Genomic DNA, 25,497 nt, shown 5'->3' with positions numbered 1-25,497 from the left:
AAAAATTTCACCAGCCAACAATGAAAATAATATTTTTATGAAAAAAAAATATTTTCTATGAAGTTGGCGCACAGTGAAGTATAGCAAAGTCGACATTGAATGCGGCTAAGCGGATTACATTAATAGAACAACAATGAGTTTGACATAGAAAAACAGATTTATTGGCGGTAAGAATGAATGTGACAAGTGTTTGGGCGATTTGTTAGGTGTGTGGGATAATAAAGATGAGGTGTGTGGGTTATTATATGAGTAACTGTACTTGTTTATATGATTTTTTGTGGTATATTATGAAAATATGGGCATTAGAAAGCAATTTAAGATCAATAAAAGTAGCACTGGCTACAAAGCAATTTACGGTTATAAACTTTTTATATAGAATTTGGGTGTAAGAACAAAAATGTGGTTTAAGATAGGTAAATTTAACGAATTTTGTTAAATATTGTATATAAAATTTAAATATTTAAATAGATTTATTAATAAGAGCTGACGAAAATACAAAGAAAAATATTAAAAAAATAAAAAAATAAATTAAAAAAAAATTATTTTAAAGTATATATATATATAAATATATAAAATATAAATAAAAATACAACAAAAAAAAATTTGAGGAAAATAGCACAAATTAAAGTTTATAAAAAAATCAAAAATATAAAACTTTACAAAAAATAAATAAAAAATATTTGAAATATAATAAAAAAATAATTATTGAGAAAGTTGGAAGAAAAGTAAAAATGAAATTTTTTTTTAATAAAAAAAAAACATTTTAAAAAATTCTAAATATATCCGAAAAAACTTCTTCAGAAAAATAGTTCTAAAAAAAATAAAAATTGACAAAAACAGAAATTAAATTTTTTTAAATTAAATAAATGTTAAAAGAAATATTTATTAAAAATTCTGACAAAATTCTTCATAAAGCACTTAAAATTAGAACACCATCTCTATTTATCAGTAAAGCATGCGACTTAAGAAGCATGTGACAAGCAAACAAAAATCATAAAAATCTGAAAATTACAATAAATAACGAAAAAAACTTGGCAACAACGGAAAAGACCATAAAAAGCGAGAAAGTCACACAAACCGGCATAGACAAGCACAACAACACCAATAGCGGAAGCAACAAAAGCGCCAAGACTACGACCAAGCTTGACCGCAGAGAAACGCTCATTAAAGTGTGCGCGTTTAAGAACAGCCAAAAGATGGAGCGCATTGAGGAAAGACAAGTGTGAAAAGTGTGGCGAATTTCGTGGTTTCTCGGACATGAAGAATAAAAGAAGTGAGCCGCCTTTTAGACTACATACAATAAATATTATTAAAGCTCGATTTCAATTTGCAAGTGATGCTGCTGTGAACACTTGAGTGTGTTGCTCCAAATTCGGATGAGCTCAAATATGATAATGAAATAAGCGGCAGCATCTTCAATTAAGCGTGCTTTGAGTGGTGAGTTTTGAAGTGCGGGTGATATTGAAGTGATTTAAATAATATTTTTGAATTTTTTAATGCGTAAAAGACAGAAAGTATAATTTAAAAAAAAAAATGTTTGCTAAAAAACAAAAAAAAAATTAAATAAAACTTATTCTTAAAATAATTTTTTTTCTAATTTTTTAAAATAATTAGAATTGAAAAATAAAATAAAAATAAAATATTTTTTTTTAAATAATTAGAAATGGAATATTTTTAAAATAAAAAATTATCGAAAAAATGTTAAAATACATTTGAATTTAAATTTTTTACAATTTAAAAATAAATTTTAATCAAATATATATAATTTTTTTAAGTATTTTGTATGGCAATTAAGTCAAAGTGAGACAAATTTTTGTGTTAAAAAAATTATAAAATTTTAAACTCCTAACATTCAAAAATTCCTAGCTGTTTTTTTAACCTTAAACAACTTTCTTCTTCTAAATTAAAAAAAAAATATGATAAAATTTGCATCATCTAAAAACCAAACATTGCTCTGATTTGAAAAATAAATATCGGAACATGAAATCCAAAAAAAAAAATTAATAAGAAATCCAGAAGACACGACAAGCCACCATACAAATCCGCTTTTGAAATTAAAAGGTTAATCATCGTTCAAAAAAATGTAAAGAAATGCAAAAACATGAACAACAAAAATACGCAAAATCATCACAAACCAATTTGGCGAACACTTTCGCTACGAATGAAGTTCAATGGCAGCAGCGCCGAAAACAGCAAATTCGGCAAGGCGGCCAAGAAGAGCCATTACACACACACATACATGCAAACACATAAATATTTATGGGGATGCATGTAATAAAGTGAAAACGGCAATTAAAGCAAGCGAAGGAGAAAAAAAGTAGGAAGCAAATATGAGAATGAAAACAAAGCAAATTGCATAAATTAGAATAAATCAAGTGTGTGTGTGTGTGGCGGCAGTTGGTCAGTGGGGAATATTAGTTTTTGTTTTTACTTTCGAGTATGTGATTTTTGTATTAAAAACTACATGATTATTCGTGTTTTTGTTTTACTTAATGTGATTGTGGATTATAGTAATGCGATGGATTAGTGCGATTAAAGTGAAATATTTTTGAGTGTGAATTTAGTAAAAAATTTGCAACTAATTTTTTTATAAAAAAAAACTCTTTTTTTTATTTAAATTTTAATATATTTTTTGGTTAAATTTGGTTAAAAAACTATTTAAAAAATCCAAACATTTTTTTTATAAAATTCTAAACCGAAAAAAAAATTCAAAAATTCTGGTTTTTATAATTTTTTTTTCGAAATATAAATTTTTATTAAAAATATTTTTGAATTTTTTAATTTTATTTCAACAAAATTTGTATTTTTAAGTGAAACCAAATTTCAAAAAATATTTTATATTTAATTAATAATTTATTAATTTTTTTTATAATTATTGAGGAAATTTTAGTTTTCCGAATTATTTTTCGTACTCCATTTTTTTACTATATATCTTTTTTCGTTTTTCCAAATAATTTTGTTTCGAAATTTCAAGTTATTTTTTTCATTTTAGAAAATTATAATTTTTTAAAGAAAATTAAAAATAAAAAATAAATTTAAAGAAATTAATAAAATAAATTTTTAATATTAAAAAATTCTAATTTTTTTTAATTATCTTTTTTTCGTTTTTCCAAAAAAAAAATTTTCCGAATTTTCAAGTTTTTTACATTTTCAAAAATCATAATTTTTTAAAGAAAATAAAAATAAGCCTAGTATAAGCTGCCATAGCTACATATTTTCACCTAAAAATATCTCACGCGTTCATTAAACCGCAAAACCAAATTTTTTATATCACTCTCTGTTTCTTTCTTCTTCTTCTTCTCCTTCTCACTCTATCTTCCTTTCCTTCAACACCCTCAAGCACTTCAACAACACTAAACATTTTCCCCCAAAAGTAACCGAAATTACAACTCGTTGACTGTCAACTAAAGTAAGCCAAACTAAATTACAATAAAAATGAGAACAACAACAACAACAACAACAAAATAACAAAAGTAGTATGCGACACGCTGATCAGCCTCATCAACATCTCAAGCACTCAAGTGCTCAAGCGCTACATCAACATCAACAGCAAATTAAGGTCATCGTGGCATGGAGTGCATGAGAGCAGCCGCGCTGGCGACGCGGCGACGATGAAAAGTGGACAAAACATTTACATATACACATATTTACATATGTACATGTGCATATCAGTGCATAAGCTGCTGCTGCTGAGTGCCTTCACTTTCAACTTTTCAACTGCACTTTCGAACCGCATTTTTAAGTCTTTTGGGTGAAAAAAAAAGTTTTTATTTTTTGTTGTTACTTTTATAGCGCTTCAGGTGAATGTTGGCTCTTATTTATAACTTATTTTTATTGCTTTAAATATATTTTTTTGTTTTCAGTGCATTTCTGTATGCATACAAGTATGTGCTATGTGCTGCGAGCCAAGTTTGGTCATTTGCCTTTGTTAGTCGCTGCTGCTGATAATCAGAATTTTCTCTTCTCTTTCACTGAGTTCGATGCTTTGGTCTTACTTTTATTGCATTTTTCATATTGTTAAAGTCTTTAGTAGTTTTTCCATATTTTTATTTTCAAATTTAAACGATTTCTATGGAAAAATTTCGCTACAGTAAAAGTGCAGTGGGGATAATTTGTATTTAGTATTGTTGTTGTGTTGTGGCGATAATATGATTTATGAGGTCTTCGCTTGCCAGCGGTGATTTAATGTATTTTTGTTTTAACACTGACCAACACCCAGGCGTTGCTGGCAATGAGTTTGAAAGGGTGCTTAGTTGCATTATGGATACATGAATAAATCTATGAAGAGATATACATACATACAGACAAATGTATTTACATTTGTGTGTTCGAATTCTATATAATACTTATATATGGCGGGAACTTTCATATTTTAACTTTATGTTACTCATATTTATTAATAATGGATTTCAAAAGCAGGATATGTTTAATTTTTTTATATACTATACACATTTCTTCAAAAATATTTCTAAGTATAAAGAGAAAAATTTTTACACCAAATTTTATTTATTTTGGAAACTTTCAAAAATATTTTTTTATTTTTAAATAATATTTTTTTATTTTTTCAAAATTATTTTTTGTCAATGAAATTTTTTTAAAATTATTTTTATACTATACACATTTCTTCAAAATATTTCTTTATTTTCGCAAAATATTTTATAATTTTCCAAAAAAAAAATATATTTTTCTAATGATAAAAAAAAATAATTTTCCAAAAATGTTTACATAAATTTTATTTATTTTGGAAACTTTCAAAAATATTTCTTTATTATTAATACTATTTTTTTATTTTTTCAAAAATATTTTTTTCCACAGAAAAAATTAACACAGAAAAAAAAAATATTTTCCCAATGAAAAAAAATTTCACATGAAAAAAATATTTTTTCCCAATGAAAAAAAATATTTGTTTTTAAATCAATTTCTTTTATTTTGAAAACATTTAAAAATGATTTTAAATTTTTCCGATTTTAATAATTTTTTTTTATAAAAATAATTTTTTTTTTATTCTAAAAAATTTAAAAAAAATCGAAGATTAAAAAAAAATTATTATTATCATGAATGAAACCTTTCAAAAATTTGATTTTGACTCAATTTTAATTAAAAAATATTTTTTTTTTTAAATTTCAGAATTAATTTTTTTTTTAGTTTTTTGAAAATTTAAAAATAACATGCATAAACTAACATTAATATCGCAAAACAACAACAAAAACTACATTATTGTCTCCCTCTTTCTTTAATTTAAGCGCTACTCAGCTTTCTAAGTCACATTAATGGCATCAATCTTTCGATAAGAACTAATTGATGAAGTAAATTTACTAAAATTTTGTACAAATTGTTATTGTTTGTTGTTGTTTGTAGAAGCTGCATTCGATTGCATATAAAATATGTGTACGCAAAAGAAGAGCAGATGTGACAAAAATATTTAAGCTTCAAACTCAATTTTTTCTAATTTTTTTTTTCTCATTCCGTTTTCTATTTTTTTTATATTTGTATCTCATTTTCTACCAGTTTTCCCAATCTATTTTTAGAAATGTCACGCGGCAGACTACCGTTGTGTGGAGAATCGCCTATCAAAGCGACTAGTAAGACAACCTGAACTGAGCAAGCTTAGCAAGTTATGCTAGCTTAGCTGAACGGCCTACAGCGCATAGCAACAAAAACAAAAATAACAACAAGTGAAATGTTTGCCGGTGCAACAGGCCGACTGCTACTTTTTCTAAAATTCTTTACAGCTTTTGTGGCTGTTGTTGTTAGAATGCCTTCCAATTTGTACATTTCTTTTGCACTCGTTGGTTGTTGGCTCAACAACAACAACAGCAGCAACAGCGGGGATGGCAACAACACGATCGCCTTAATCGCTTAATGAATTAGGTGACCATTTAGTGCGGCTAACGGTTGATTGCTTTAATGACTTTTGGGAAATGACAAAGTCAAGCCGAGACAAGCGGTTAGGCAGACACACAAAGCAATGAGCTAAGCAGCCACATTCGCTCGCGCGCTCAACGGCATTGTAATTATGGCGGTAACACAAATACAAATAAACACACGCATGCGTACCAACACATATGCAGTAAACTGTATGATTGTTGCTGTTGCTGCTTTTTACTGCAGCTCAAAGCACTCGGCCTGTTCTTTCACTTATTTTCTTTTTACCCGCTCTTTATAACAATTTCTTTGCGGTTTATGGATAACCATTTAAAGTGTAGCATTTTGTTGTTGTTGTTTTTTTTCTGCCGTTTAAACGAAATTGCAAATGTGCTAAAAAAATTATGAAATTCTTTACTTTACTTTTAGTGCTTTTGCCAAATTGTTTTTTCCGCTAAATTCATAAAGTTTTTAAATTGTTTTTAAATTACCGCAATTTTTAACGGTATATTGATGATGACAGAAGCAGGTCACCAAAAAAATATTTAAACTAATTCTCATGGGTGTCATGTAGTGGTGTGGAATTTTAATTTTTAGTGCCAGAATGTGAAAAAATTCATGAAAATTTTTGAAGTTTTAAAATAAAAAAATTTAAACAAAAAAAAAATTTAAAAAATACTGAAAAATATAATTTAAAAGCAAATTTTGGCATTTTAATTCAAAAAAAAATTGAAAAAAAACTAAACTATTATACTGAAAAATATAATTTAAACCAAATTTTGGCATTTAAATTAAAAAATAATTGAAAAAGAAATAAAATATTATTTTAAATTAAAAAAACTTAAAAAAAAATTAATAAAAATATTTTTTTATAATGAAATAAGAAAAAAATATTTAACAAAATAATTATGAAAGTTTAAATTGTTTTAATGAAGTATGAAAATTTCTAAAAAGTAATTTAAAATTTAGCTTTTAAATAATTTATTATTTTCTCACATATTACTAATTAGTTATTATTAAAAAAAATAAATAAAGAAGTTTTATAAAATTTTTCTGAATGAAATGATTGTGAATTGGTTAAAATAAAAGTTTTTATATAAAAAAAAAATAAAAATAATAAAATTGTTCAGAAATTATTCAAAATTTATTATTTGAAAAAATTAATTTGTAAATAATACAAAAAATTTTATATTGAAAAAATTATAAAATTTCAGGAATATTGAGAATTTATAAAAAGTTTTAGTTTAAGTATTAAAATTCTATAAAAAATATGAAAAAATTATGCAGAATTTAATGAAATGAGAAATAATTTCAAATAATAAAATTTAAATCCTTTAATTTAATTTAATTTAATTTAAATTTAATCCTTTTATTTTATATATATACTATTTTTTTCATAATAAATTATATTTCTTATTTGATAAAATTCTTTTTAGATATAATTGCATATAATAAATAGTAAAACAAAAATTAATGTATGAAAAAAATTCTAAAATTTTATAATTTTTGGTGAAAATTTTTTATCATTTGTTAATTTTAATAAAAATTGATTCAGAAAAAAAATTTATGAAACAAATTACAAATTAATTAAAAAATTTTTAAATTTTGACGAATGGGATTTTTTAATTTTTTATTTTAGTAAGTTTTTATGATTAATAATTATTTTCATTAAAAAAATTTATAATTTTTGGCAGAAGAAATATGTTAATTTTTTTATTTCTGAATTTTGTATCTAAAACAGTTTTTATATAAAAATAATTAAATTTAAAATTGCAAATATTTAAATCTTATTCTTATTCTTATTTAAAATATAGTTGAAAAAAGAAATTGAAAGCAATAGAATTTTAAAAATTTTAATTTTAGTAAATTTAAAACTTTTCGAATTCCCAAAAATTTTCTAACCAAATAAAATTTTCAAGTAATATCATATTTCTCATTTAATTTCCCTGCTGTATTACTTTTTGAAATCAGCTGTCAGCTTTTACGCCTCAAAAACATCATTTCTATAACATTTTCAAGAGAATATCTGAGTATAAACGTATGCGCCACACACACACACTACCACCACCACCTCAACAGTAGATATACCAGGAATACCACTAAAAAAATATGCTACAAAAACCCGGCAATGTCACACGCATAAAAAATTGTCATAAAAATGCTACCGAAGCACCGTTGTCATTGCGGTGCTGCAACAAGTGATTTCCAGTTCTCAAACACACAAATACAAAAAAAAAATACAACAAAAATGCAGGTCTGTGTATATGTATGTGCTTTCTTCTTGCTGCCAACAATTTTCATTTTTTCCTTTCTCCTAATTAACGCGCTGTGCGTGCAGAACAGAGCAAAGGCGCTTCAAGTGGCGGCCATAAAAAAAAAACACACGCGGTGTACACTGAACAGGTTGGGTAGCAGCGAGTGTGACAGTTATCATTTCGTAAGCGCAAGCACGCTATGTATGAATGAGTGTGTGTTGGCTAGAACTGTAGTGGCTAGAATTTGAGTATATTTATATATATGTGTGTGTCTCTATAAATATTTTTGTTAACATTTTTGTCAAGTTTTTCGTCACTTGCCGGCAGACAATGCACTAGGCGATTATTATTTTTTATTTTTAATATTTTTGTTGTTGTTTTTATTTCTGCTAGAGAACTGTTAAACGCAATGAAATGCCTGGAAGTCACTTGGAAGTGTTGAATTTCATAATTAAACTACAATAAGTTGAGGGATAGCTTACTTTTTGGTGGATTAGTGTTGTTGTACTGTGACGTAAGCGACAGTTAAGGTCGAAATGTGTAGTAATATATGTATTTAAATATGAAACTATTTTATTTTTAGGTATTTCAGACACTTATAAGCAAGCTTTAGAGCTGTTTAAGACTGTTGCTTACACACATTTGGTTCGAAACCTCTAACATGTGAGTAAAAAAACGCAGAAAACACACAGAAAAAAATCCAGAAAAAATTTCAAAAACCGCATAAATCTCGTATTTTTAATTACCAAAGAAATTAGTGTGCAAGCAAACGTTTGAACGAACAAATTCACTAAGCAGAACAAAAGACTTAGGAAACGAACTTGTGCGCATGCGTGGCAAATAATTACACAAACACACCGCGAAGCATATATTAATGCATTTATAAGTGCAGCCCTACAACAAATATTACAAGTATTGTTGTTGTTATTGTTATTGTAGATTTATAACATTATTATTGTTTTCGTTTTTTTTTTGTAATTTTATAACATTATTAGTAATTGTTGTGTTGGTTGCGACTGCGTCTCTCTCAAGTGACGCACAATAAATCGAGTTAATTGAGCTGCAATTGGCTGCATGGAAAGGGTTTGTTAATTTGGCTAGTTCAAGCAACTCTCTGCTTAAGATAGGTAAGTGATGGAAGTATAAGGATTGAAGTGTATTCTTTTTGCTTTTAATTGTAAGCGGTTAGCTGCTGAAGGGCAATGAATAGAGTAATAATGAATGAGTAATGAAGAAAGTGTGAGTGTGGAAGGTAAATTTGAGCGGGGGAGTAGATGCATCAGATTTAATGGCACACAATTTAAGTGATGGCTTAAGCTTAAATGTTGAAGTGTGTATATGGATATGCAGCGAATGAAATAGTTCAAAAAATAAAAATTTAAGTTTAATAAAAAAAATTAATAAATAAATAAAATAATAAACATATATAAAAATTAAATGTTTGATTTTCGAGAAATTTTAAATATTTTTAAATTAATTTTTCAAAAATTTTAGCACATACATAAATAATTTTTTTTAAATTAATTTGGAAAAATTTTGGAAAATTTTTGTAAAAAAATTTAAGAAACATATATGTTTGTATATATAAAAAAATAACAAAATAAAAAAAGAAAAAATTTACTATGAAAAAATATATGTACAAATATAACTTGTAGAAAAAAATTCTAAAAAACTTTTTTTAAAATTAGTCTAGCAAACAATAATTCTTGCATGATTTTATTTAAATATTTTTATTCAACAATTTTTTATTAAAAAAACTCAAAATACAGACCAAGTATTTTTTAGTAGAATTTATAATTTTTTATCTAATTCGGTAAATAATTTTAAAAAATTGTACAACTGAAAATTAGTATTTTAAATTAGTTTTAATTTTCAATAATTTATTTAAAATTCTAATTTTTTTTAATTTTGTTTTTAATATGTTTATTATTTTCATATATATATATGTATGTATATACGTTAATAAAAGAGTAAATTTTTACTTTTTTTAAATTTTTTCTTTTTAACAAAGCTTTATATTAAATATTAAAAAAAAATATATTTACAAAGAAACGATAGTATTTATTTAAAGCTAAAAGTAGTAACAAAAGATTTTTAGAATTATTTTTAATAAAATTAGTAATAAAAAATAATGTCAAATCTAAAAAAAAATTTATAACAAAAAAGAATATTTTTTTTTGAAAAAATGTAAAAGAAAAATAATTTTTCACTCAATTTATCAAAAATTCTCCCCTCCTACTCATTTCACCCTATTTTCCGCACCTACCAGCCACTTTTCTAGGAATCACGCTTCTAGCGCTTCTAATTGTTGCATACTACTGCACATATGCCTTAGTTGGTTAGCTTTAATTGACGTACCGGCAGCGCCTAAAGCATTTAAACAAATACAATGTATTTATGTACAAATGAAGGCATTATAATCAAATTAATTAGGGTTATGTGCTTATTACTACACTTCTACCCAAGAAATGGAACAGCCAACAAATGTGTTGAAGAAGAGGGCGCACAGAACTTGCACTATTGCCGGCTTGGCTTTTAATTGTTGTTGTAAAATAAGCTCGTGTTTGCATGAAATAAAAAGTAATTGGAATAAATTCCACAGCGAAATGCACTAATAACGGTTAATGAGAGTTATTTTAAGATTTGAAGAAAGAAATAATTAGTCGTTCTAAGTGGTTTGAGTGGTGAGTTGATTTGTTTATCATACTTGATGGTTTCAAGTTACTTTCAAAACTATTTTATTCAAAATTATTTTTTAAAATTTCTTATGTAAATGGAAAATTAAATTTCGTTTGACTTAAAATTTTTTTTTTAAATTAAAGTTGCATTCAGAATTTTTTAATTTTATATTTTTGAAATTTTGCAAATACATATTTTAATTTTTTTTGCTTAACAAAAATTGTACAAAATGCTCAAAAATATAATAAAAAAATTATTTTTTCAAAAATATAGGCAAATTTTATTTAAATTTTTTTTTTGTATACAAATATTATTACTATTAAAATTTATAAGTTTATACATATTTATTTTTCTGAATTAGAAAAAAATCAATAATTCTATTTTTCATTTATTTTAAGATAAAATTACAAAAAAAAAATCAATTTCAATTTAATTTTTTTATTGATTTGTATATTTATTTATTAATTTATATATTATTTATTTTAATGCTACTCAATTTCTTTCTTTTTCAATTACCAATTTAAAAAATTAAAAATGTAAATCTTTATTTTAAAAAAATTTCAACCAATAATTTTAAAAATTGAAAAATTTTAAATTTTATTTAAATAATTTTTTCGGTCTCCATTCATTTTGATTTTTCTTTGAGTGAGAAAAAGTTTTTTAAACAGATGAAATAAAATAAGTTGACAATTTTTTGTAAATAATCCTTCCGAAAATCATAGGATTTTTTTCTCTAACAGGATTTTTTATAATATTTGTATTATTTCCGATTTGTAAAAGTGCACTGTTTTTATGCTCAAAACTCACAGTTTACAATGTAACAAGTTTCTTTCAAACACAAAATTAAAAAAAAATAAATTTTGGAAAAAAAAATTTAAGAAATAATAAAATATTTTTCTTTATTTATTTATTATTTATATTAACAAAAAAATTATATTTTGTTTCAGACACATATATATTTCTTGCAAATATACTCCAGCGAATAAATTTTTATATTTTCAAGTTCTTTGGTTTTTTAATTTTTTTTGTTCAAAATCATATTTTTCGAATTTCCGTCTTTTGTTAATTAATGAAATTTAAATATTATATTTTGAACAAATTTATATTTTTTAATTTTTTTGGTATTTTTTTATATTTTTGTATCAGAATTATGCTTCCAATTCCCAAATTTTCCTTTCCACAGAACTGTCATATTTTTCAACATACCTTATAGCACTGTTTTTTAGCAATTGCAAATCCGCTTAGCGTATCCAAATGGCATAAATATCCAGTTGTTTGTGATTTTTGAAAGTTTTTCAGCTTCTCAGAAGTCAAATTTTTCTTCAAAAAATTTTCAAATCACTTTTTAAGCACTTGGTGTATTTTTGAAAAATCTCACAATTTTTCTACACACTTGGTAGTTATGTATTTTTAACGAAAAATATTCTTTTCGATTTTCTTATTGCACAGCAAGGATGCGACACTTATTTGCAGTTATTTCAATATATTCTAATATTGAGTTGGCCCGTTTTTACTTTATTTTTTGTTTATTATTGCACTGCGAAATAGATACTGCTATATATAACTGTATATTTCGGAAACACGTCAAAGGAGTCTCTACACACAGCAAACAGAAAATTATTTCTTTTGTTGCACGTTAACGTTTGGCGTACCGTTACAATTTGTCACAAAAGCGCACTTTCACAACACAAATTTTATTGAGTTTTTTATTCTTCCAGCAAACACTAAGCAGGGATGCTTTTTTGGCAATTTTGATTTTTTTTGCACTTTTTGAAAAGTTTTGCTTTTTTGCAGTTCAGTAAAAACTGTGTGCGTTGGACTTGTGGCCAGCGAACGTTTCGAGCGTTGTTACCACATCAATTGCATCATGGGCAATGACTTTGAACCTGTAAATTTGTCTCTTTTATGCCTTCAACGAAGGTCTCCAACACAGCAGCAGCGAAGCCAGCCATTCAGCGCCCGCTGCCAGTGAGTTGGCCCCAAAATAGTTAATCAGCAAGCTCAGCTAAGAAAATGCAACTACAAACACACAGGGTAATAGAGAGCGCGCAGAAGTCAACGCAGCGCGATTCTTTGCTTGCCATCGCGCGCTGACAAGGAGAAAGCATTAGAGAGTTAAGTTGGTAAAAGTGGCAGCGCGCGGCGGAAGAAAGGCTGTTAGCCGTAGCGCCAAGCGAAGAAGAACAAAACAAGCGGCGCGCTCAATATGCGCGCTCTCAACAAGCAATGCGATGCGCGTAAGTCAGCAGCGGCGGTGATTAAGTGAAGCTTCTGGAGAGCCGAAGAAATTGCAGAAGCCGCACAAAGAAGACGCTTAGAAGCTGCTTAGTGAAAAGTTTGGTCACAAAGAGCGCAAAATTAGTGTAGAGCGCGCTTTTGGAGACATGTGTAGAGTAGTGTAGAGTTGAGAAATTAGTAGAGTAAAGTAAGCGCCGCGCTCAGCTGCTAATGGCAAGTATACTCAAACGCATGCGCAACACGAAGATACATATGTTAGCAGAATCAAGCAATAATTGCTTTGGAGACTTTTGCCATTAAAGCGCTGAGCGCGTTGAGTAGCAGTATTGCTAAGCAGTAAGCGCAGTCTCTCTAATTAGAAGCTAAATACCACGCTCATTATATTAGGTGGTCTCTCTCTTTCTTTTACTCTCTCATTTACCACTGCGCGCGCTCCCAGTAGCATTGAACTTGAACCGCTGAGCGTAACACTGAACTCTAGCTGAGCGCTCACCTTCGCGCATCGGCCAACAGCCATGCGCTGCTGACAAGATCAAGGTTACTCCGTAGCGTCCTCCAGCCAGCCAACGTTAATGTTGCATGCCGCATATTTGGCTTGGCTGTGGGTTTAACAGTGGTATAACAGCGTTTGTTAGCGGAAGAGAGCGACGTATGCTGTGGAGCGCGCTGACTGTTAAGCAAACCGGTTGACGTTTTAGTTATAGTGGCAGCAGCGTAGCTTCAGAGCAGCTCTACAGCCACAAATATTTCACTAGCAATATTGTAGTTTTTTATAAATACTTTGGTAGACTCTCTGCGTTTGGCATTTGTTGCTAGCAATTGTTCTGAGCAACATATGTGGCTGTTCGGAGGCAGACTCACATGTATTATATTTATATTTTCGACTCATAAATATTTAGGCATGAAATACTTGTCTGTTATAGGTTTTAAATCATACAAAAACAAAAGACAAAAAGCAACAAACTCGATATTCTTTCAATATTGATTTCACAGTCTCATATACATAAATATCTCTTAAATTGACATTGAATGCAGTTGACCCCAAAGAATTGGGGTTTCTTTTTCATTTTATTGTAAATAAATGTCTTAAAGTTCGAGCTAAACAGTCTTCTAGTCCAAATCCCGTCTTTGGAGAAATCGCTTAGACAAGATCGAAAATCCAAAACGGCAACAAAGAACATCCAAGAGCATCCTTAGCATACTTATATGAAATATAGATTCCATACAGGAACATGGATGGACTAAGACGAGGTACAAACATAAAAAGATGCAACATAAAAAAATTCAGTCAGCAGAAACCTAAGAAACGAGAATAATTGGACGAGTCTTCTAGAAAATAGGGCTCTGTCTGGCTTTCAGGTCACAGCCTTCGAAATATCGATCTAATATATGTTATTATGTGCCTGAACTCTGACGAAAGCCACTTAAGAAGCTTCTAAAAATTACGAGGTTCCTGTCCATCGATTTTCAAAGTAAAAAGTTGCTCGCTGACCGCTCAAGCTGCTAAAAAGTGGTCAAATAATAATGAACGGTCCACGAGAAGCAGAATTTAAAAAATAGGGAGCCTCAGTTAGAGTATTACGGCTTACTTTCCATGAATACATGATCATTAAAGATCTGAGATAAGAATTTCTATAATACCTCAAAAACGATGTGTAGACGTTATGTGGATGAAGAATGGAATCAGTAGTCTGGTTTCCAATACTTATCTGGTAGAGGCTTCAACGGATGTCGACGAATATTGAACTGAACTCTCCGAACTTTTTGGATGAACAACATATTTGGTATTCTGAGTCCATTTCCTCTTCCAAAACCTTAGGAAAAGTAAACCAGGTAAGAATTATGATCATGTAACCTAGATGAAATACATACAATTAGCCAAATCGGATATATCTCGCCGAATCCATTAATAGACGTTAAGACTTTCATCTAGTGAAACCCTCAAGGTCACTTTCGTTGCCCCCTTTAATAAAATTCAATATTCACTATAACTTTCTAGAAATTTTCTGCCTGCATTTCACGATGACACTTCTTTCTAATGCATTCCTGCACTTCTCCCTACCAAAAAAACTGTTATTTCATTTCCTTTCTCTACCATGCTCTCTCACTCCCTCACTCCCCGCATTAACTTTCAACAACTCCGCGCAAAACTCGCCAACTCACTAATTACTTTTCGCGTTGACAATTTTTTGCGTGATTTGCCAAAAAGCTGTTAATATCATTAAAGCATCAGCTCATGCCACCACCACCACAACATTCATTTGATGGCATTTTTCCATCTAACTAAGCTCTTTCACATACCAGTTTTGCGCCATTTAGCGCCTTCTACTTTACGTTGCGTTTTCTCAGCAGCAGGTGACAATTCCCCCCGCAATCTCGGCGCGTCATGCGTAAAATTTTGTCCAACGCTGTGGTCTAAATTTAGAATTTTTGTGCGCAAGCGTTTACGGTGAGAAGCGTGTGAATTGTTGAAGCGTCGGGGAAATGAGATTTTTAGCACGCGTTTATTGTGGAAAGTGGTCACGCAAAAAGTGGCAGAAGAAGAAGAAGAAATACCCAAAATAATAATATTATTATATTAATGTAACAGGTTAAGTGTAATATAATACAGCGAAAGAGCATTAGTGCGCCGAAAATATGTGACAACAAAACCAATTATTTTGTTTGTTGTGCGACTGCGGAGACAACAAAGTGCCATGACACCTATTTTTGCACTGGAATTTAGAGTATTTTAGCGCATTTGCTAGTATTTACTTGTTTACCGTAGCTTTAGTTATAAATTTGTTTCATTTGTAGTTCACATTTGGACTTTATTGTCATCTAGGGCTCTAGAACATAATTTTTGTATATTTTATAAATCGGTTGAGAATTACAAATCGAATGAAATTTTAATGCTAATGATTTTAGGAGACATTTAAAAGGGTGAAAACTACAAATCAAGTAAAAATCATTATAAAGAATAGGAAATCTTCAGAATGCAATTTATTTCAATCTTACAAATCGGTTGAGAATTACAAATCGAAACTATTCTTCGAAAAAATCATTAAAACTTGCGGTCTTTCAGAGTCTTTGTTCCAAGAGTGGGACTATTTCAGCCCCAAAGCGCGCATGGAAGTTTTTAAAATACGACGAGATCTCTGGATTGGATAAAATGGTTTAGTGTTTCGAAAAGCTTCGGGAGGCCAAGTCCTCTATAGTACTATCATACATTCGACTTCATTGCTTGGAGAGATCTGACTACAATATCGGATTTTTCAAATTTCAAATCTCACCTGAGCTGGAATACGATCTTAGAGTCATTTTATATGCCGAAGAACCAAGAATAACCGGCAGAAAGTTCTGCTGAAAGTTAAGTCGTATACCGTGGAGATCAGTTCAGTAATATAGAAAGTAACTCTTATATCAGACTAGACAAGAAGAAGAATTAAAAGATATTCAACTAGTCTTAAAAGAATATAAATTCTTGTAAAACTCAGGAGGCTATTGCTCTGAATTCCTTTTGAATAATTCTTTTGAGTTCAGCTTTTCAATTGGATCTAGGACTTCTTTTTTATATCTCTACTACTCATAAAGTCTTGTCAAAGAGATGTAAGGTTCTTCTTATCGACCGCATTTCGTAAGATTTCTTGCCTCTGTACCGCTTTAAATAATATCTTCAATGAAATGGGCACTTATTAGAGGGAGCTCTGTTATTATTTTGCGCTATCCGATATTCGTACGGCCTTTGTGATCTATTACTACGGAAACTTTATTTAGGGTCCTTAAGCATTTGTATCTTTGATGTTCTTCAAGCAGAAAGAACGATCTTTAGTGTCATAAATACGGTATCTGCATCGATATCTGCTGTCATATTAGCTGTAAGAACTGTGTAGACCAATTTTATATAGGAATATTATAGATATTCGGAGTTCGTTTAGTATTTAATACGGTCCGATTATCTTTCACAGATCGCCTTCAATACTTATCAAGGTTTTACTTGAGAATAACTTCGTCTAGAGCGATTCAGGACTTCGAATTATGGTAGAAATCGTAGAAGAAATAGTCACTCATGTTCAGAAGGATATCCAGGGTCTAGCATAAGGTTATATACAGTTCCATTACGTTGTTGTAACCATTTTTAAGCAAAAATTTAAAATTCTGGGTATCAGAGATGCAATATCGGCTCAATTTGCAACCTTCAAATGAGGTTATAATCTCAACTGAAGCGTGTCTTCTGTAATAAGATCTTAAGCACGCCACCGACATGAAATTTAACCAAAAACCGCACCATGTGGCAACCCATTTAGCGATAGTAAATATAATTGTGCCAGAAAGGTGAGCAAACAATGAACACCAATCAAATATTTATTTAGCCAAAATGCGTTAGAACATCATAGCTTATATATATATTTGCATTAGTATAACGGCACCGCATATCTGTATGCGTGAGCAGTATTTCCGCGACCGCTCGACTAGTGAAAATCGCTCATTAGTAAGAGCTCAATAGTAAAAGCATGGCGAAGAAGCTGCTTAGCACTTTAAGAATTTGGGTATACAACAGATTCGGACGTGAAAGGCAATTATCTGGCCGAAACAAAACAAGAAAAAACCACAAACACAACAACAGCAAAAACAACAACAGCTCACTATTGAAACGGTAATGCTACAAACTTGTGCGCCGATGACTAAAATTATTTGCATAAATTTATGTGCAAAACTTTAGTGAAAATGCTGGTGGTGCAAAAATAATATTTATATTTTTGAAAGAAAAAACAATAATAATAATAGCAACAACAACAAACGCTTGAAACCCGCTTTATGCTGGTGGGTGTTGCGATGCGATGCGCGCGAAAAAGTTGAAAAGAAAGTCGTCATGGCAAAAGTATTTTAGTATGCTACTTGCAGCACAGAATTTGGTACGAACACATACAAACATATACACTACAACAACAACACACACATATACTGGAGGCTAGATAAATCAACAGCCATTAAAATTCATTAGAACTGTCGAATGATAACAAAGTAAGTGTTTGGTGTTAGCAAGAGTTGCAGCTGAATGTGGCAGCGAGCAGAGAGGCGTGAGTAGTGGAGTCTCACTACAAAATTATGCACGTTTGGTTAATGAGTTTTGGGTGAGCAGAAGCCTGTATTATAGTAGAGGACTTCAAAGTTGAGTTATAAATAAACGAAATTTGATAATATATATGTAAAGTGGGCGTGGTTTTCGTCCGATTCTACTTATACTCGGAATACAACAGTATAAGTCACAAAATAATGCATGTATAAAATTTTATTCAGTTCGATAGAGGGGTTGCCGAGTTCCGATAGATCGGGTGGGATCTAAATTTAACTTATCTTTATATAGAAGCTCTATCTTTTGGCCATGGAAGATAATTATGGCGCTCGGACGTTTATATTGGACGCTGCTGACCCTTTTCTAAACTTCTAAGCGTCCAGACTCTCTTACGGTTCTAATGAAATCACGGAGATAGTGATAGTTCCTGAAGCTCTTGATTTTTGAAGATTTAAAGCAACATTTGTAGTTTATGTCACAAGCAGCATTCATTTCTATTTATATTTGTTCGTGGTACGAAAGAGTCTCTTTGTCCTTATTCGATAGCTGTAAAAATGATAATTCTTTGTTAGTAGTTAGTTCTCTGATTAACAGTATATATGTACTTTAATGAATACTAACTAAAATGTATTGAATTGAAAGATTCTGACCCGATCCTTTGGAAACGAATAGTGCTGATGAGCTACATTTATAGCTGGTAAGAATAATTATTGAATACTGTATTTTGCGGACTGCAGTAAACTCAAACTCAGCGATCTAACGTGTAACCTCGGCAATCTGTTGTAAGAGAGTTGAGCTGACCTTGACTAAAATGTTAGTAGAGGAATACATGGGCAAGAACTGGACGAAGTTCGGCCACTTTAAATTAATATTAGTTCTTAGCGAACGAGTGAAATGCTTCTTTAATGTAGGACAACCTTCTACTTCGTGCAAGTTGGTCTTCTAACCAGATCAGTAAAACCAAAGATATAGGTATTCGCCTCTCCTTAGTTATGGATCAGGGAGAAACACAGAGAAGGATGAGAGCTAGGAGATGACGAACTCAGAACTAAAACTGTTAGAAAATAGAAATGGACATCTTCTTGTTTCCTTCCGATTTCTGAATGTACTTTACTTTAGAATGAGCCTTGGCAAGAAAGTTTAACTAGCTGTCTTCATTCCTCGACCTCAAGGTCACCTAACATAACCTTACAACGCCGTACATACCAGCAGCTGCTTTCAAAATTAATTCCGTTTACTTTCTTCCCGAACAAAGCGCTTCCTTATTCGTTCTTGAGCTAAATTTTATGGTAGCTAAAACAAATTCCTTCACAGCTTCAGCGGTCACCATACGCCAGCAGCAATTGCAACAGCATCAACTAAATTTGTACAAAACATTGCAATAGTTACATGCAATTATCTGGCATTTAAGTAGCTGCCGTGCGCTGTAATCCTCGCGATTAATTTTCCACCAACACTCAAGGCGACTGACACCGCGCCAAATGCGCTATGACATTTGTGGCCGAAGAGCCAAAGCCACAACCAACTAAAGAGATTAGCAGCAACAGCCAGCGGGCATAAATGGTAGCAACGATATTGGCGCTGACACTGCCGCGCTGTGGCGCCACAAATTGCCGATTCGATGAGAAATGACAGAGTGTCGTGCCGCAATGCCAGCGACATTTGTAGTGGTGACGGTGCCGCTTGGACGAAAGCGTGGCGGTTGCAGGCGAAAGGGAGCGCACAACCAGCAGCCGGCAGCCGGCTATCCAGATATCCAGAATGCAAGTAGCAGGTAGCAGGTGCCGCAAGAAGCTTAGTCAGGTGGAAGCGACTAAATTTTCTATTCGCAACCCGAGCAATGGTTGAGGAATTTTATAGGCTGCCGCGGTTGCTGTTGCAGTTGCATGCTATCATTTATATGAAGTATTGCGGTGATTTGGTTTCACATAGAAAAAAAGTGTGGAGAGAATATATTTCAAAAAATCTCAAGTATTTGCACAGCCCAGTGGGAAAAACAGGAATCGTGCGCAAAGAAATTGGCAAACATGATGGCACGTAGTGTTTATTTTGAAGAAAGGTGTGGGGAAATTTTAAATTTTTGTGAACTGTTATGACTGATCGTCGCAATAGATGAATTTCATAATAATAAAGAAGGAAAGAAATTGTCTTTTCATATTTTTTCTTTAAAAAAACTGAATAAAAACTACAATAGATGAATTTCATAATAATAAAGAAGGAAAGAAATTGTCTTTTCATATTTTTTCTTAAAAAAAACTGAATAAAAACTGGAAAACTAAGAACTGTCTGCATACAATTTGAACTTCAATATAATATTGAAAACATTTTTTTTATTAATTGATTAAAAAATATAAAAAATATAATTTCAACAAATGTCTATATTTATTAAAATTATTTTTTCAAATTTTTTTTGTTATTTTTTAATTTTTTTATTTTGAATTTTTTATTAAAGTTGGATGAAAAAAGTTGGGTATTATTAGTTTCAATCGAAATTGTTAGAAATATTTCAAGAAAGCGTTTTTTTCTATAAAATTCGAATAATAATATTTTATAAATAAATTTAAATCTCAGAAAATGCATAATAAATTTATTTAAAATTTGAAAATTTTAAAGTTGGTCTAAAAAATTAAAATTATAAAATTTTGAATTTCATTTGAATTTATTGCATATTAAAGTCATTTTTAGTTGAGCTGAGCTGAGGCAGCCTAGGGCTATAGCATGGCGAACTGCATACTGAAGTTATTAGACTATGTAGTTGTGAATATCTCGTAGGCAAGCCATAACCATGAGCGACAGCAGAGATGAGTTCTGTTCAAAAGGCTTGAAACACCCTATTAATCGCCGGTGCCGAGGCGAATAGTTGCCGCCTTTAAATAAGCATCCACAACCCACATAAGGGTTGCCTCGTGAGGATACCTACCTATGAGAGCATGGGAGAGAGGCATCAGAACGTCGAGGGATACTACAACGAGTAAGATACTGGTTCCGATATACTGGAAGGAAATGGACACCCTCAAATAAAATTGCAACCACAACCTCACTCACAAATTATAGTCGCAAGTGAGTAGATATGGTGGAAACCATCGTCATAAAGGGGAACAGACCCCAAGGATCAGTAAGAGACAAGACGACTCTCACACAGAACATAAAACAGAAATCAAATTAATAACTACAGCCACAAAAGTGGAGGCATTAAAGATATTAGAGGAAAGGAATACTCTCGTGAAAGCTGAACCCATACCTATATTTCTGTTGACCAGAAGTGCCCCAAATAGGAATTCATAGAGAAGAGGAAACTCGCAGAAGAAGAGTCTATCGAAAAATGAAGAGCTATATTGGAGAAAATTAAAAAAAAAAAACATGGCAAAACAAAAAAATGCTAGTATTGACTAAAAATGGGGTATTCAGTTAGAAGAGCTGTTCGATATTATTAAGAGCTACCGTATGAATTGGCAAGACCAGGAACGCTCCCTATAGCATACCAGGACTGACTTTCTTTGAGCCTCGTGCTATGAGTCCTGCAGAAGAACCATTTTTTATTTGAAATTTTTTTTATTTTTTTTATAAAAATCTAAAAAAATTAAATTTATTAAAAAAAAATATATATTTTATGTGGGAGAAGAAAATTTATTTTTTAATTCTAAAAATTAAAATTAATAATTTTTTACATAGTTTTTTTTATTAAGAAATCTTAAAAAATATATAATTTAAAATACTAAAATAATTTTATTATAAAAATTTATTTAAAAAATGTTAAAAAATTAAAATTTTGAGTATATTTCAGAAAAAATAAAATTAATTATTAAAAAAAAATATCCAATCATCATTTGTATAGAAAATAACTTGTAAATATATTTTTAATAAATTTATTTTTATAATTTTTAATAGAAATTTCTCTCTTATATCAGCTACTATAATCTTTAGAAATTTAAAATTTTTGGAATTTTATTTTTTTCAAAAAATGCAAAGAATTCTTAGAAAACGACAGCCTCATTACATATTATGCAGGCAGAGTACATTTGCAACACAAAAATTTAAGCACAAGTCAATACCCACACACACACACACATGCTAACAGTAATGCGCTCGTTTCGACTAGCAGTAGTTGGCAGCTGTTCGCCAGTTGTTTGGTCGCCCGCATGCAAAATCAACATCGATCATTGAGCGTAAAGTATTTTCATGGCATTTTTTGTAGTCACCACAACAACAACAGCGAAGCGCTGAAGTGCGGTTTTCCTGTTGCTGTGAAAGTTCTGCTGGTTCTGCATGCCACTTCAGTTGGTGTTTTATTTCGCTTTTTTTACTGCAAACATTATAATATTTCGCACATTTCGCGTACTTGGCGATTAAATTTATCAGCATTTTTTACGGTTTTTCTGCATATACGCCAATTTGTTATTGCTGTGAGTGTGTGATGTGTGTCTGTGCGTGTTTATTAACACCCATTTTCAGATTAATCACGCTATAAAAAAGTAGGAATGAAAAACGCTGCACAGCAAATCAATTTTGTCAAAGTCGAAATGGAAAAAATGGTGAAAGTTGTTGTTTTTTTGTGCTGAAATTATAGTCATTCAAGTTGTAGATTAGGCCACTCATGTGAGTATTTGTTTGTGTGCATGTAAATAATCTTTAATGCCCGTCTAACGGTACTTAATGAAGTTAGCACGCACAAATGCCATTTAAGCTGGAAAGTTTGATAGCGAAATTATTGTGAAGAGCAGAAATAGATTTTCCAAAAACACATTCGAAATATTGTGTGTGTGTGGCGCTTTAGGAAAAATAGAAAAATGTTATAAATAATTATCAGTGGAAAATTAAATATTAATTATTATCAAAACTGGTGTTGTTGTATTGGCTAACTTAGAAGTCGTAGTCAGAGAGTAAAGCTTTTTGTGGTGGAATAACGAAAAAATATTAAAAAATTCTAAAAAAATATTTAAATGACAGAAAGGTTACATATAGAAAATGCAGTTTATAAAAAATAATAAATTAAAAAAAAAATTAAACATTTAGGCAAATATTTAAAAAGTATTACCCAAAAAATTATTTAATTTATAATAAATTGATTGATGAAAAAAATAAATTAAAAATATTATAATTAAAAAAAATGGATGTTTAAAAATAAAAATAATCATTAACTAGAAAAAATTTTAATAAAACAATGAAAATATTTTTATAATTAAACAAAAATACATAAAAAATATAAAAAAATGTACTTGAAACAAATTTCATTATTTTTTTTTTTTATAATTTTTTTAAAAACTATTTTTTTCAATTATTTTTACTAAAAATAAAATTTAAAAATTAAACAATTACATAATTAAATCTGGAAAAGAAATATATTTTTATATATTAAGCGCGGTTGAAATAAATAAAAAATAAAAATTTATAAGCAATTGAATAAAAAAATATATATATTATATAAAAGTAAAAATTAATATAACATAAAAAAATTTTAAAACATAAACTTAAATAAAATAAATAATAATAAACATTACAAAAGGTTATTGATAAAATATAAATTTTAAATTACATTATAAAAAAAATATTAAAAATATATTATATAAAAAGTATATAATTATTTGTGATGAAATTAATTTTCAAAAAACTTAATGATTTACTGAATTTTGGGTATTGAATCGAGCAATAATTAAAAACTGAAACAGAAGAAGAAAATACAAAAATAAAATATTTACAAATATTTAAATAAACAAAAAAATAAACTTAAACATTTTAAAATTTAAAATTACTTTAATAAAAATAAAATTATCTAAAATTAATTTTAAATAAATTAAAAAAAATTTGCAAAGTATGTAATTTACGAAATAGCAATTATCAATTAAATTAATTAAAAAATTACAAATTACTTTAAATTTAGATGAAAATTTAAAATTTTTCATTTTATTTTTTGGTTAGAAAGAATTTTTTAAAAATATTATTTAAAAATTATAAAAAAACATAAATTTAGAAATAATAATCATACCAAGTATTTTTTATTAAAAAAAATATTTTTTTTATAATTTTACTATATTTTTACTAATTTATTTGAATTTAGGTGGAAATTCCGAATTTTTACGTTCAATTTTTTGTTGAAAAAATTTTTGCGTATTACAAATATTATTTAAAATTTATAAAAAAATATATAAAATAACTTAAAAATAAAAATATTATTTAGAAATAAAAATCATACCAAGTATTATTAATTAAAAATATATACATTTTCTTTTTAACTTTTACAAAAATACTTTACAATTTATAAAAAATTTAATTTACAATTTAAAAATTTATTTAATTTAAATTTAATATAAATTTTTTTTAATATCAAATACTTGTTATTATTATTATTTCTTGCATTTTTTAGTTTTTCAAAGTAGAAATTGATTAAAAAAAATACAGTTTGAAAGCTATAAGTTATGCTCTTTTAATTTTTTTATATTTTTCTTAACAAAAAAATTTACAGATTAAAATATTTTCTAGATTCGCTTTCTAAATATTGTTATCACCAAAAAATGAAATAAAAAGAATGTAATTCTAATAACACCTGCAACTATAAATACTCGCTGACAATACACCTATACCACCACCTACCAAATACTAAATCAATTATTATCCCATATTTAACGCTTTCGAAATGCTTGCAACATTCTTGCTAGACTTTACTCACTCAGCAATCAATTTCCTCAATCATATAACAAAAAATCAATGCTATAAACATTTACTGCTCTAATTCAGCCTTCGCCGCCCGAAAAAAACCAAAGACTTAAGCGGCAAACCTGCGCACGCAAAACCAATGGAAACCGATGGAACACAATGAAATGAGCATAAAATGGTGTTAGTTATGCCTTAAAGCGCATATCCCACCAAAACCAGCGGGGACACACAACCAAGGAACCGCAATTGCAATGGGTGGCTTACAACAACAATAGTTAATAAGAAAAAAGATAATTTTCAGTTCAGAAATTAATTAAAGCAAAATTAATTACAAATAGAAGAAATGAAAAATGGGTTAATAGCAGAGTAGCGGCATATTGTAGAGAAACAAGCAGGAAAGAAAAATGGTTAAAAAAAAATCGAAGCAACAGCTGGGCAGTTGATATCATTTTCAATTTCGGATGCGGACGCGCTTCTAATTCGAACGAATTGGGTGCGCACACAGAGAGAATTGATTTTGTGGAGATGATAAAAAAAAGTGGTAGAGTTGTTGTTTGGAATTTTTTATTTAATTTTTTTTTCAAAAACTTTTTTCAATTTTATTTTTCAATTTTTTTAGATAAGTTTTTCAATTTTTTTTTAATTTTTTTATTTTTTTTTTATAATTTTTTTAATGAAATTCAGTGAAATGGAAATTTAGTCTAACACAAACACACAATTCTAACTCCGCTCCACATGCCCACACATACATTT

The 25,497-nt window shown here is 29.1% G+C and overlaps 1 protein-coding gene across 1 annotated transcript in view; it reads right to left on the bottom strand.

Moving 5' to 3' along the window:
• Nucleotides 1-12,689, bottom strand: part of Cut-1_13 (Cuticlin-1) — a 59,147-nt gene extending 46,458 nt beyond the window's left edge. The window contains exon 1 of the mRNA XM_029038039.2: nucleotides 12,006-12,689. The gene's annotated coding sequence lies outside the window, so the exon portion shown is untranslated. The remainder of the gene's footprint in view (nucleotides 1-12,005) is intronic.
• Nucleotides 12,690-25,497: the final 12,808 nt, after the last annotated feature.

This window comes from Zeugodacus cucurbitae, chromosome 5 (genome assembly GCF_028554725.1).
Source record: "Zeugodacus cucurbitae isolate PBARC_wt_2022May chromosome 5, idZeuCucr1.2, whole genome shotgun sequence".
In the NCBI taxonomy this organism is placed as follows: domain Eukaryota; kingdom Metazoa; phylum Arthropoda; class Insecta; order Diptera; family Tephritidae; genus Zeugodacus; species Zeugodacus cucurbitae.
This window is presented reverse-complemented; position numbering and strand designations above follow the sequence as displayed.